Source organism: Ixodes scapularis, unplaced genomic scaffold (assembly GCF_016920785.2).
Source record: "Ixodes scapularis isolate PalLabHiFi unplaced genomic scaffold, ASM1692078v2 PGA_scaffold10__122_contigs__length_95168666, whole genome shotgun sequence".
In the NCBI taxonomy this organism is placed as follows: Eukaryota; Metazoa; Arthropoda; class Arachnida; order Ixodida; family Ixodidae; genus Ixodes; species Ixodes scapularis.
In genome coordinates this window covers 17,320,843-17,335,317 of record NW_024609836.1, presented here as the reverse complement: position 1 = coordinate 17,335,317, position 14,475 = coordinate 17,320,843, and the positions used below count along the sequence as shown (strand labels likewise).

General features: G+C 43.7%; 1 pseudogene; it reads right to left on the bottom strand.

The window, feature by feature from the left end:
• Positions 1 to 892: 892 nt before the first annotated feature.
• On the bottom strand, positions 893 to 1,363 carry LOC115316559 (annotated as a pseudogene).
• Between the last annotated feature and the right edge of the window lie 13,112 nt (positions 1,364 to 14,475).

Here is a 14,475-nt window from a genome sequence, read left to right as displayed (position 1 = left end):
TTCTCAGGATCCCTATCGCTTCGTCGAAGCGCGTTTGATGGAAATACATTTCATGTACAACTTTTCAAGGACATAAATGTCATGAAAACAAGGTTCAAACGACGCTTTACGGTTTGTGGAAGCGTGTTTTGTGGGAAGATGCCTCTGCGACGTTTCTTCGACAACGTATTTATTCATTAAGCCAATAAAAGCTAGCACGTGATTCACTAAGGCGTGCTCAGCCATAGCATGCCCCCTCTTTTCCGACCCGTAATCTAGGCGATACGCAAATGTTAAGTGTCGCAAATTTAGAAAAAAAAAAAAAAAAAGTAAAAACGAATACGTGAAGTTTTTTTACTTCGATCGGTAGATGAAACATCAGTCGGCGAAGTGAAGGCCACCAAGCAAAAATTGTAATCTATATCCATGGATATCCGTATAAGCAGCTCATGACATCCCCATCCGATCGACAAGGCGCAAAATCTAACTAATTTTTATCGGCATCTGCCAGTTTAGTTCGGATATCCGGGAATAATCCACGGATAATCCGCGGATACGCAGAGCTCTTGCCATTTCTAACGGACCCGAAGGGCGTGATTGGATCCGAGTCCTTGACAGGCACTGATGCAGGCCTCGCGTCTAATCTAATGCTCAGAGTACATTCACACAAAAAATGGCGGGCGCGAGTGATTGGCGCATCGCTGCTACATTTATTTATTTATTTATTTATTTACCCTAAGGGCCTTTTCGGGCATTACATAGGGGGGAATTTTTAACACCAATATTAGAAGCAATACAAACAATGAACAGATAGCCGTAACACACTGCGAGCAACGAAAAGAAAAAGATAAAAGCCACGAAGAAACAATTCAAAGTTTTCATGACGAAGCAAAGCATACAGAGTGATAATGACTTAGGCGTTTTCCGAGATAAAAGAAATCAAGAAGCCTAATAAACTTTGGTAATCCTGTATGACTGCAATGTTACTTGGTAAGGCGTTCCATTCATTTATTGCGAGGTTCAGCGGGGAGTATTTGTATAAGTTAGTACGCGTAAATACTGAATTTACTTTGTTAGGATGATCAAAGCGGGGAAAAATGGGAGTAGCGGACATAATGTGCGTTTGACGGAAAGATGATAAACTATGGTAGATTTTATGAAATAACGAAAAACGTGCGATTCGCCTTCTGGTCGCGAGGGGCATTAAATCTAATGATTCTTTGATGCGGGTGATGCTACTAGTAGGAGAGTAATCGCGTGCTATAAACCGGGCTCCTTTATTTTGTAGTGACTCCAGACTGTTAATTAAGTAAGCTTGGTGTGGATTCCATATCACTGAGGTTTATTCCAGTTTGCTTATTACGAGGGATGTATATGCCATAAGTTTCGTGTTAGTGTCAGCTAGAAATAAGTGTCTTCTCAAGAAACCTAATTTTTTAGAAGCATCTCTTAAAGTTATTTCAATATGGAGGTTCCATGAGAGGCTAAGTGTTAAATGAATTCCTAGATATTTATATGATTGTACCCTTTCGATATCTGTATTGTCAATTTTATAAGCATGTTCGGTTATCTTCTTTTTTGTAGTGAAAGTCATGCATTTAGTTTTCTCTGTGTTAATCTGCATTTGCCAATGAGAACACCATCTTGAAATTTTCTCGAGGTCAGCTTGAAGTAAAGCAGTATCAGAGGGAGAGGTTATGGTCCGATAGATGACGCAGTCGTCTGCGAAAAGCCGAATGGTAGAAGTAATGTTGGTATGAATGTCGTTAATATAAAGGAGAAGGAGTAAAGGCCCGAGGACAGAGCCCTGGGGAACACCGGATTTGACGGAGACAGGAGGAGAGACAATGTTATCTATAACAACACACTGGTATCTATTGGACAGAAAGCCTGAAATCCATTTAACGATGCCTGCTTCTATCTTTGCTCCTCTTAGTTTATGTATTAGTCGTTTGTGGGGGACACGGTCGAAAGCTTTTGAAAAGTCAATACTTTTTCAATTGGCGCGCACACTCTAAGAAAGAAAGTTCATATTAAAGGAAGCAAAAAACGATACCGGCAGAGCAGTTTACCGAAAGTGCCGTTGTTCCTTCGATTGTGATGTTAAATGCTACGCTAACTATTGATCGCTAACTTGAACGTCAGTACCAAGGGATCCCTTCATCAGCATTTTTTAACTTTGGGAAACATATTCCCAAATAAGTATCTTATGAATTAACAGCTTGTAAAAATAAAAATACATTTTGAGAATACATTCTGAATTTAAACCCATTTTTAGACTTGATATATCAAGTCTAAAAATGGGTTTATATAGATATACTGTATAAAATCTTAAATGATAGAATAGTGACATAAGCGAGTTATAATATAATATACGGACATAAATCTATGATAAATGTTATTGTGCCCTAGGTGCTGATATTCTTATACAATCTCGGACCTAGGAAAGGTAGTATATATTCATTATTACGCCACTGCGGCCAGTTTGCTTATAATTGCTGATCTAATGGCGCATTGTAGGACAGTTATACTTATTTCATAATTGTTGCGGCGGTTCATTTCTTTAGTTTGCCGTGCCTGCGTTAGTCGGGCAAAAAAGTGCGCAAGGTATATATTTAATCACGTCCATACGCTAAAGAATCGCGTGCAAATAATTTTTGCGTCGCACGATTTCTATAGTGACGACATTTATAACACTTAAAATACTTGCTAATAATGCTGGAATATTATTTATTTTTAATTGCGGAGACACCGGGAGTGCTTTTAGTTATCAGCAGGTCTATAATAACGGCACATCGACTATGAAAACGCTTCTATGCTTCGAGCAAATTCTAGCGTGTGCATTGGTTATGTTTTCTAGCGAAGAACGTAAACTCATTGAGTACCTTTTTGATTGTACCATTCAATCTGAAATTCTTAAGGCCACGGTCCCACTGAATGTGGCAGTTTAGGTACGTTTTGGCAGGTCATTACTCATCTCCTTTTAAATACTGTTTTGTGGGATTGATGCCATTCGAAAGGCAATGCAATCCTCTTTCATTTGATATTATGTATGTGTTGGTTTTTACTGTTCGTGCGCATTTGTAGCGTTGCGAATATGATGGCGCGGACCCTCGCTTGCTCCGCTAGTTCATGTTTTATGAACGATCCATTAAAGGTAACACGGTTCCAATATAGCAGTTTTGTTAAGATGATGTCGGAGCAGAATGTAACGATACACTTTTTTGGTATTTGCACTACTTTATTTTTTTCATCCCCCAAAATATTGCCCTAAAATTGAGATTTTACAGCACAAATATGTTTTTAAGTACAAGCGCTAGGGCAATGAAATTAGCTACAGATGTAGTGCTTATAATTGGTAATGTGCAAAAAAAAATTTAATGTTGTGTAAAATATTTTTGTTTAGATATTTTATATCAAACGCAGCACTTTTTTGTGCTTCGAGTCATGGTACTTCAAATGCCGCTGAGGAAATAATTAAACTATGATAAAATCTTTTATAACATTTAGAGCTACAATGGTTGCCCAAGAGGTGGACGATGGCTTTTTTTCATTTTCAAAGTCATAACGCTCCAGGAGCCCTTCAAACTTACCTGTTTTTGACGCATATCTTTTTTGGACATCAAAGTGATTTATTGCATCTAATAACATTTATTTGTAGGAATAGATATACATTTCGATGTATTACCTTTTCACAATGATCTTGCTTTGGTTTCTTAATAGGTGTAGAGCTTAGCTAATTTTAAAAACAATTAATAACTGTTTGGGTGTTTTGTTGCGCTACCTGGCGGATGGCAGACAAACTAATGATTTCTAATGTTCAAAAATTTCCGAGGGCGGCGTTGGCGTCTGTATCATCATCAGTTTCCGTGTCTTTTTACCTTCACATTTAAAAAATATATTGAGAGATTTACTATCGATAAATGAATGGTTTAAGTACTGGGTCAGGTTAATAAATCTAAGACAAATAATTACACAAGCATAGCGTGATATAATGTGTTCATTATTCGATATGGCTGAAATCAATAAACAGTAAAGACGAAGAGGAAAAGAATACACCCGAGTTCACTTCATGCCTAGAGTCAATAAATGAGCTTTAAAGTATCGGCACTCCGTTACCCAAAATTGTTTTGGGCGCCGCCATTTTGGGTCTTGTTCAGATCAAACGCAACTGCCGATCGTCATGATCCAAAAGTACGACTTCCTCAGCATTAGATGCGGTGCTAGGAAGCTGATGCACTATTGCAATTCTCTGTCACGGGTTGTTTAAACATTTGTGGGGGACGGAAAAGCGCTTCCTGTGATTTTAGATAAAGCTTCAGATAACTGGCAACCATGATTTTAAGCCACAATATGGCCAAGTGTCGTTACTCTGAACCGTAGCTAATTTACTGGCACAAGCGGGAACAATGAGGAAGATTCAGTTGTCAAAAGGTAGTGGCTTGTGGAATCCACGGGGCTTACCTCATGGCCCCTACAGGTATTACAAGCCTCTTGAACAAGAGCATGAATAGAGTCATTAAATAAGCTACGCTTCAGAGTAGCGACACTTGGCCATATTGTGGCTTAAAATCATGGTTGCCAGTTATTTGAAACTTTATCTGAAATTACAAGAAACGCTTTTCCGTCCTTCACTTTAAACAGTTTGCTACAAAGCAAAGCAACATTACATGAGCTTCCTAACACCGAATCTAATGCTGAGGATGCCGCACTTTTGAATCATGACGATCGGCAGTTGCGCCTGCTCTGCACAAGCACCAAAATGGCGGCGTTCACAACACTGTCGGGGAAGAGAGTGCCGATACTCTAAGCGCAGCTCATTTATTGGCTCTAGTTCCTGCGAAGCTCCTTTTCCCTGACTGAAACTGAAAGTAAATATGAATAATACACCATTATTATAGCTTATTTAGTTATAACCAACTATACATAATGAGAGGAGGAAGCGGCCGGGTAGGAGAAACGCGGGTTTTATGTGCGACCGTTCTAACCCTCTCAAAGGAGAGAACGCGCGAGCTTGCGCTGGTTTTAAAAAAAAGGCATCCAAAGAAAAGAGGCGGCACGCTGTGTTCTTTGTTATTATGCGTCTAAAAAAAAAAATTGGTTGTGTGTATGTTTATACAGCCTAGAACTTGGTCTGCCTCACAGGGGCGACGACCCAGGCAGCACACCAATGTCGGTCCGACATTGGCCTAACATTGGCAAAGACCGGCCTCAATATTGGACAATATTGGAAGCGCTACCCTTTCCGATGTTGGCCCAGTGATCGGTGCCAATGTTGGGCCAATGTTCAGCCATCGTTCCAGCCGATGTCGGCCCCATCATTGGTGCCAATGTTGGGCCATCGCTAAACCATGGTTCCAGCCAAGGTGCTCCCACATTGGCGAAGACCGCCGTAATATTGGACAACACTGGAAGCGCGACCCGATCCAATGTTGGCCGTCATGCTGATTTTTGGCCATCGTTGCACTCGCCCAGCTCTTTGCAAGTGCCCTCGCCAAGTTGTTTGCAAAAAGGAAGGTAAACAGACACAAGGGATTGTTTTGAAATCTCCTAACAGTTTATTACACACAGCTTATTCTGTAGACAAGCACAATCTCAGCAATTCGTAATATGTGAAGAGGTACTACTCAGCTGTGATACAATTAAAAAGACTGCAAAGCAAGCAACAACCGGGGTAATTCTTGGGTAGTGTCCAGTCTCCCGGCAGCTGACAGAATTGTTTCGCCAAATTCTACCACTAGTCGCCCCTCATTGGCGGTGCAATCAGTTCATCGAACTGCATTTCATAGACAGATCGTTTCATCAACACGCGATGTTTCATAAAAAAACTCAAAATATGTTTTCTTTTCTTCTTTTTTTGTTGCAATGAACCGCTTCAGATTAGCATGAAGCGGCGTGAAAGGGTGGGCTGGTTCGGTGAGCACGCGCCTCAGGAATACACGCGCGACGAAATGCCCCTACAGCGCGCAATTCGCGTAACGAATGTCGATGAAACGTAAATGTCGACCAGAAAGGTGGCAACGAAACGTGTTTTTGCGAAACGCAGGTAGAATAAGAAAGTCAGTATTCTACCTGCGGTTGTGACATTATTTCAGACAGATAATGGCAGGCGACTGTCGGTAAGATGGCGGGAAAATTATTCTCCCAGCTGCCAGGAGATAGGCAATGCCCAATTCTAGAGGTTATCCGGAAGATTGCCCATACAAGAACGGACAATGATCATCAAGTAGGTTGCAGCACACTTACGTTGAAAATACTGGACTTGAAAGATGTAATCCGACTTATATGTCAACACGGGCACTGCAGAACAACCACTCAAACACAAAAACTACAAGGAAGTGATCCGTGAAGATTCAACACAATGTAGCACACGCTGCCATTTGCCGAACCGGACACTAAACTGTTCACAAGAATGTCTTGGGCCTCTTTGAAGAAATCGACACGGGTAGAACTTTTCGAACGAGATACCATTTACCACAGAAGCGAAATCCACAGCGGGCCTGCACCCCGCAGGCCGCATCACGCGCGAAACTAGTTCCGGTCCTTGCGACGCAGGCATTCCGAGTTTGTCAACGGGTAATGTGTCATCCGTCAAACCACTTGATCACACTTCTGCCATTACCCGCGCACAGAGAGCGGATTCAAGTCCGGCGAGTACGCACAGCAACCGCGCCTTCAGCTTAGGGAGAGAGAGAAAAAAGAGAGAAGGAGTACAAAGCAAGCAGGCCAGAACGGGGGTGGGGTGTGCTTACAAAGGCTTATCTTCAGGGGCATCTCAACAATGAACGGAGCGAGAGAATTTGTCACTTCTACCCAAGGTTGATAGTGCAGTAGAAGTTATGCGTGACCTTGTGCTTTAGGCAGGTTCCGTGCTCTGCCTTATCGCCAGCTTTGAGGCAGTAGTCACGTGACCCTAACCGGAGACAGGATTGGACTTAAACACGCAGAGCGTCCACCTTACTGTCATTACCGATTTAACAGGACAGCTCTTTGAAGGTCAGCTTTCGAACTTCTAAAGAAACTGTCCAGTCCAAAAGTGGTTCTAAACGGGGCAAGTGTGACGATAGTATGTTTTGCGTCGTATAACTTGCATTATAATTTAGAATAAAGAACTAAGCGCGACTATTTTTTGCGCACGATGTACACAAATATATCTATAAATATATAAATATATTTTTTATCAATAAATTTAAAACTGTTTGTACACTGTTAGGTTTGCGTTTTTGAACTTCAAATTTTTTTACGAAAGAGTTGCACATAAAAGACACCTCGAACAGCACATCGTCCGACTTTCAACACACGATGAATCACCGACGCTCGCAGTAAGAAGGTTGCGATGCTGCGCGAACGGTTTCTGAATGATGCTGCGTAGGGTACGCCGGGCGCAACGGCTTCGCGACCGTTCGAAGGGCAAATGATTCGCGACAACAAAGTAGCGTCTTGCAGCATCAGTAAGCTAACGGGGCTCGAGAGTCCCACGCTCACATTTCCGCAGAGCGAGCGCGGCCGGCCAGATCGAGGCGCAGTATGCTCTCGCGTCGCGATTGCTACGTCGTTGCTCTGCCTACACTGATGACATGTGCACTGGCAGTCGAAGCAACCCTCTTGAGACTTCACTCGAGTTTAATATATGACTTTATAGCGCGATAGACTCTCGTAAAACTAAAAGTAGCTCATGAAAATAGTTTTTTCTGCTCCCAAAATTCCTCCAAAGCTGCTTTGCCCAGTTTCATCCCTGTATTTCCACTACTGGAAATTGTGGCTTTAACACTCCAATATTGAACAGCATATGACAGCATACATTCAATATTAGAAAGCCCTTGGCCTTCGCAGTGCAATATGACCTGCACAAGTCAGCATACTTCCAAAATTGGAAATCCAAATTGGCTTTTACAGTCCACTATTGGACCAGCTTATGCCAGCATGAGTTGATCTTGGAAAGCTGTTGGCTTAGTCAGTTGAATATTGACCAGCTTACGCCAGCATGCATCCGATATTGGAAAGCCATTGGCTCTAACAGTCCAATATTGGACAGCTAATGCTGGCATGTATCCAATATTGGAAAGCCATTGGCTCTGACAGTCCAACATTGTACAGTTTATGCCAGCATATATCCAATATCGGAAACCTATCGGCTTTGACAGTCCAATATTGGATAACTTATGCCGGCATATATCCAATATTGGAAAACCATTGACTTTGACAGTCCAATATTGGACAGGTTATGCCAGTATATATCCAATATTGGAAAGCCATTGGCTTTGGCAGTCCAATATTGGATAACTTATGCCAGCATATATCCAATATTGGAAAACCATTGGCTTTGACAGTCCAATATTGGACAGGTTATGCCAGCATTTATCCAATATTGGCAAGCCATTGGCTTTCACAGTCCAATATTGGACAGCTTATTCCAGTGCATCACCAATATTGGAAAAACATTGGCTATGATAGTCCATTATTGGCCCAGGTAATTCCAATATTGGTAAACACATGGCTCAGTTGGGCCATTGTTGGGCCATTCTTTGTCCCATCAATTCCAATGTTGCCCAATATCGTGTGCTGCCTGGGGAGTCTCCCAGCTGTAGATGAGAAATTTAGCCAGTGCGGTACAATTATTATTATGCGTCTAATTGCAAATTGTTGTGTGTATGTTTATACAGCCGGAAGTTAGTCTGCCTTAGTGGGCGTCTGGTGTCTCAGCTGTAGGTGAGCAATATAGCCAGTGCGGTACATCCGCAAACCTGGGGTCTTTAACGTGCACCACGCAGTAGTGATACACGACCGCACGCCGGTACGATGCTCTTCCAGATCTAAACGGGCAGGGGCGGGGTGGGTTCTGCAGCGCGAGCTTTCGCTCCACGTGCTCCAAGCTGGTGTGCGCTAGACCATGCACTCGGCCACCGACCCCCCCCCCCCCCCTTTGTGCGTCTAATTTATATACAGGTAGAAGTATTTGAAGATCGACGATGGACGTTGATAGGTAATGTAACGTAATAACATTATAAAAATAATAAACTTGTTGAAGGACTGAACGACTGAATTTTTCAATTCTTTTATTGTATTATGGCGGTAGCCTATTGCACTTACTGTTGATGAAGAGCAATATGAGGTGGCGAGGTAATGATTAAATGATGAGGCTCTATAAGGACGACGACATTAGTGGGTGTCGAACCACAATGTACAGTGCCAGACTTGTTTCAAGTATCGTGTACCCAAAGACTTTCCTCACCCGCAACAGAATACGGTAGAATCAATGAGAATGCTGCTTTACAACTCCACGTGGAACAGGAAAACTGCACTGTGCAGAAGTGCGGCTTATTCGTTAATATGAGGGACGGATTTTTAGCAGCATTCTCTGATTGACTACTTGGAACAAATGGCCTCGTTGACGTAAAGTGTTCCCGTTCCAAAAGATTCTTGAAGCATACTTAAACCGCGAAGGAGTATGAGGCGAAAAATAAGAAAAAGGAGCCTGGTGTGAAAGGTCTAAATCACCACCATAGCTTCTACTATCAAATACAAGGGCAGATACACAATACACAAAGAGAGTTTTGTGATTTAGTTATATTTACACTCAAGGGCATTGATATCCAACGTATTCAGAGGGATGACACCTTCTGGTCAACCAACATACAGCCTTTTCTACTCAGGTTTTACATGGAAGGCCCGACTTCCGCTGAAATTTCTTACGTAGACGAGTTGTCCGACGAATAAACTGCCATTACTCCCGATCTGGGAAACTCTCGATCTTCGTTCGTAGGCCATAGTATCATGAGATCGAGTGGTCTGGCTCTTCGTCAGCCGAATATTGCTTCGGAGGGTGTTTTTACCATGTAAGATGAGACCGTCGCGTGCTGCTGAAACAAGAACCTGGCGATTCTTCATTGAACTGCTCCTTCTGTAAGCTTCAAAAGGGCTTTTTTTCGTTTCGCACATCATCTGTTCTGCTTGCCCGTTAGTTGCAGGATGCTATGGTGCACTAATGTGAAGCCTGATGCCGGTATTTTTTTTCTTTAAAAACTTGTTTATTTTATCTGAAGCAAGATTTGGCGCGTTTTCAGAGAAAAGTATTTTCGGTAGGGCAAAAGTAGGTAAAAGAGACCGTAGAACGTCAATGACGTGTTTGGACGTCGTGGCAGGCATCGTGTAAACTTCCAGCCACTTAGAGTACGCATCGGCCATGACTCCGCAGATGTGGATACGTTTCGCCACCCACCGACTGAATAGTGGATCGTTTTCAGTTACTGTTCATGATGGCGTTGGACTCAAGGAAGACTTCGAGTCTTTCCAGAAAGTTAGCCCAGGTGCCAGGACTTTTGTCGAAAGTGGTAAGTGTTCGAAACGTCGACAACGTCGGTAGCCCCGTGTTGTGCTTGACAGTGGACACTTACCATTCGCTGAGAACAAACTTGGTTGTTCGTCTGCCACGAGTCGTCCGATATCAGGTCTTCACCGCAACACCATCTCCCGACAAAACTGGTCTTCCTTGTCCGCATGTCCCATAGATAGCAATCACGTCAACTTATAAATTCCCGAACGCTCATAACTTGCCGTCGCTAAACGCCGTTCATTTATAGCGCCCTCATTGCAAATAAACGTCTTCCTATTTATTCTGATGGTTTTCATCATATTACTTCTAAGCCGTACTTGCAACATTATGTGTGTCGGTACTTTCGAAAATATTGCAACGGCGTTTGTTTTCTTGGAAATATAATCTAATATCCTCTACAACATCTTCCGAACCCCGTGAAGCACAATATTTCGTGGCGTTATTTTAGTCGTCAATAAAATGGTGAGGTAAGTACCGTAAATCGCGAAGCAGTTTACTTGACGTCCGCTTCCACTGGTGTCTTGGAAGATTGAGTCTACTGAGCGTGCATTCCTGCAGAAGAATTTTTCATTGATAGAATATTGACACGTCAATCAACATTTCATTCCTTCTTGGTAAGATTTATTGCGAAAGCCCGTGACAACCGCCGAACCGCATTTCCCTATTCGCAACTCCAGCGCGGTGCTCGCCCTCCCGCGGACGAACGGAGAACCAGAGGAGCGGGGACGGCAGCGGCGGCGGCGCCGCCGAAACGGTGGCAGGGACTGTCGGCCTTCATGCGTGAAGCCGTTTTAACAAAAAAAGTGAGAGCGTTAAAAAATGAATTCTTGTGCTCCGCCTTGCAACAGCCTTACACGAAGGACCGGGATGTCTAATTTCACTAGAGACATTTCGTGTGTCGCATACAGTGCGGATTTGTGGTCTTGTGCATAGCCGCCAGCTCAATCTGTGCTCTACGTGTCGGAAAACGCTACCGCTAATAAGGAAGAACTCCATACTACGGTCTACGAAAAGTCTATTCTTTGCCGTAAGTAGGAGAAAACTCGTCTCGATACGGTATGTCGAGCAATACAAATCGGGAATGGGTTCGCGTTTTAAGGCCGTCACAAGGAACATGACCATATATTCCAAGCACTTTAAAAAGACAGAATACCCGTACTTGCTTTCAGGTAATTACAAAGCAAATAAAGAAATGTGTGAAAAATTTTAAGCGCGTCTGTGTTAGCCAGTCGTTCGTGAGGAGAGCTTAGAACGCGCAGTTTTGGCCAGAGGGACCGCAATGTTGCAAATAACACGGTACAAAAATGTGCGGTATATTAAAATATTTATTTTTGATAGAGCAATAAATGAAACCCCTAAACATGCCGATTATGTTAGTAGACAGTATTTGCATAGCGTACACTGTTAGCAAGTCCCGTGTATTTGGTGAATATTTGGGGTAAAAAACACGCTATTTACACAAATTGCCATAAATTTACACGATGAGTAACGGATAATTCGTTCAGAAATCATGCGAGGTTGTAAAAAACGTGTTTTTGTTCGGTCATACACGCATAACCGTGTAGCCGACCTCGATAACACGCATCGCCCCCGGCGACGACCGCGCCACTGCCGGCTATCGAAGCACCGGAATGCTTGGGGACACACTTAGAAAGGACCGTCGAGACAAATGCCGCGGAAAGGAACATGTCTCGGAGACAGATATGCACCAAAAGCAATTGCGCCATGCCGCAGGACGTTGGCGAAACCCGCGCTTACCGTGCACGCTCGCCGCCATTTTCTGGTCGATGGCAATGCGGCTTCCCTCATGTCGCCCATGTTTGCATTTAGTTTAGGGGTCTTGATAATAGTTTCTCACACACCACAAATAAAGTCATTGGTCTAATTATTCGTTCCAAACAGTTAAAATGGATATAAAAAGCGTGTCCTCGATGTGAACACGTGACATTGCAGTTGGTTTCGTTTTTGCTTCAACCTTCAAATGCAAGCGATCTGGCCACGGCGGAAGCGCAACGCCGATGTACGGTGGAAGCAAGAGCCGGTGGGCTTTCGTTCTTTTTGTTTGACCGGAGAAAATCTACGCATGGCGCCGCTATTGTTTTGGTTTGACGGGACGCGAGAAGCTTCGCATAGAGCTTCGCAGTTTGCGAGGACATAGTGAAGACGTGGCCGTAGAAGTGCCCCTGTGTTGTTCCCGGAAGACAGAAAGTACCATTCGTCGTGTGTGCTTTGAAAGCGAAGGGAGTCGCGGGGTCCACGAGTGCGCAGCCACAAGCCAAGGTTCACGACAGCGCTGCGTTGACTTCGGCGATCTCGTTCTGTTTGGGGCGTTTGGGGCAACACGGCGATGCGAGAAAGAGCCGAAACGTTCGTGGTGTGTGGTGCGGTGCTTGGAGGTAGAAAACCGCACTAACACGGAGCTCAGATTGGTTGTTGTGGGGTTGCGTTTGACGGGTTCTGCCCCGTCGTCGTCAGCTGATCCGGTCCAGCTGGTCCGGGAGGACGCAGCGAGCGTTTTTAAAAGTAAATCTTCCTTCGTTCCGTTTCAAAATGTGGAAGATTCCCGACGCATACCGTGAGTTTAAATGCTGCGGGCGTTTTCAACAAAATTAGGTCGTTTTAATTGAACAATGAACTTCGGACAGTTGTCCTAAATCTGCCGTTTTTATGCTTCGTGTCGTTGGACTGCATTTGCACAGCGACGTGTTTGCACAGCGACGCACACCGCTCGAGTAGATGATTCGGTCCCGCAAACGACCGGTTATACAGAATTTCACGGAAACTTAAGTCACCACCGATGTTTTTTTGTAAATCTCGTGTGAGTTTGTTGCGCTGATCATCCGGTGTGAATAAATTAGGGCAAGATTTTCTACCTGCCCACAGATGCATGAACTGAGACCAATTTTTTACGTGGTGAACATAGTGCTTTTTGCGCTTTTCGCAAGGTGACTGATGCGTTTGCAAGGTATGCGGAATATGAAAACGCTTTTGTTATGCCCGTCGTTTGCGTCTCCGGAAAAACTAATAAGATTATCAACAAATTTAGGCGCTATCACAAGCCAAGATTTACGATAACAGTGCGTTCGCTTCGGTGGTCCGCATAGTGGTATTATACCCTGCTTTCTGCAACACCGTGTCATGACGAAGAGCTGGAACGGTCACGGTCTGTGCTGGGCTACCGGTTGACAGAAACCCGCATCGCCCGCATCGGCACCGAGTGCACTTGGGCTGTTGATGCTCAAGCCTCTCATCCGCGGCTTGTCGCCGGCTGATCCTTTTGCTCGACGGTGAGGAAGCGGCGAGAGTGACCTCTGAAGTAAATGTAAATCCTCGTTCATCCAGTTATCCGGTGTCAAAGTGTGGAAGATGTCCAACGTGTACTGAGGGCGGGAACTACGAGCGTTTTGCCTTGCTTTTATAACCAAAACCAGAGCAGCGAGTTAATTGCCTTGCGTACTCCAAAATGACGGAAGCAATAAGTTTCAACAGGTCGAGTAAGTCACCGCGCATGTAGGCGAGACGGTGCACACTGTTTAAACGCTTGCAGTATCCACGAGTGCTACCAGAAAAACGACGTCAACAGAGAAGGAGCTCGCGATTCAGCATAATGCAGTGCCACGGGCCCGTGAATTTTCAATGTCGCTGTAAAGAAATATTAAAAAAAAACAACGCATCAGCGCCACATTAGTGATCACGAATAACACCGGTCACAAACTCCCAAGCCTCGCCGCTCCACTCGACACCAACACGACATACGACAACAATCTGCATCAAAACGCCCCAAAAGTGAACGCGTCTGCTCCCGTACGCGTACTACAACCTACAACTAGCGGAAGTGAAGTGTTGGGCGGATGTCCTTCACAATAATATATATAAAAAATGCTTTGCGCAAGTATAATTTCCATTGATTATTCAATACGTACTGATAAAGTCCCAATCATTTGTTTTTCTATCTGATTCAAGCTAGTCGGACTGCTCATAACACTGGTCGAGCATGAAAATAACAAAAATTTGAACTTTTTCATGGCCGGTTTAAGATTTATTGTTAGTACATCGTTGTTTTTCGCAACGGACTAATTTTACAGATTTTGCCTCTATACCTTTCAAATGCAAACAGTTCTTACATACGGCTGTCCATTGTGCCGTGTTTTGTGTCTTCTTCT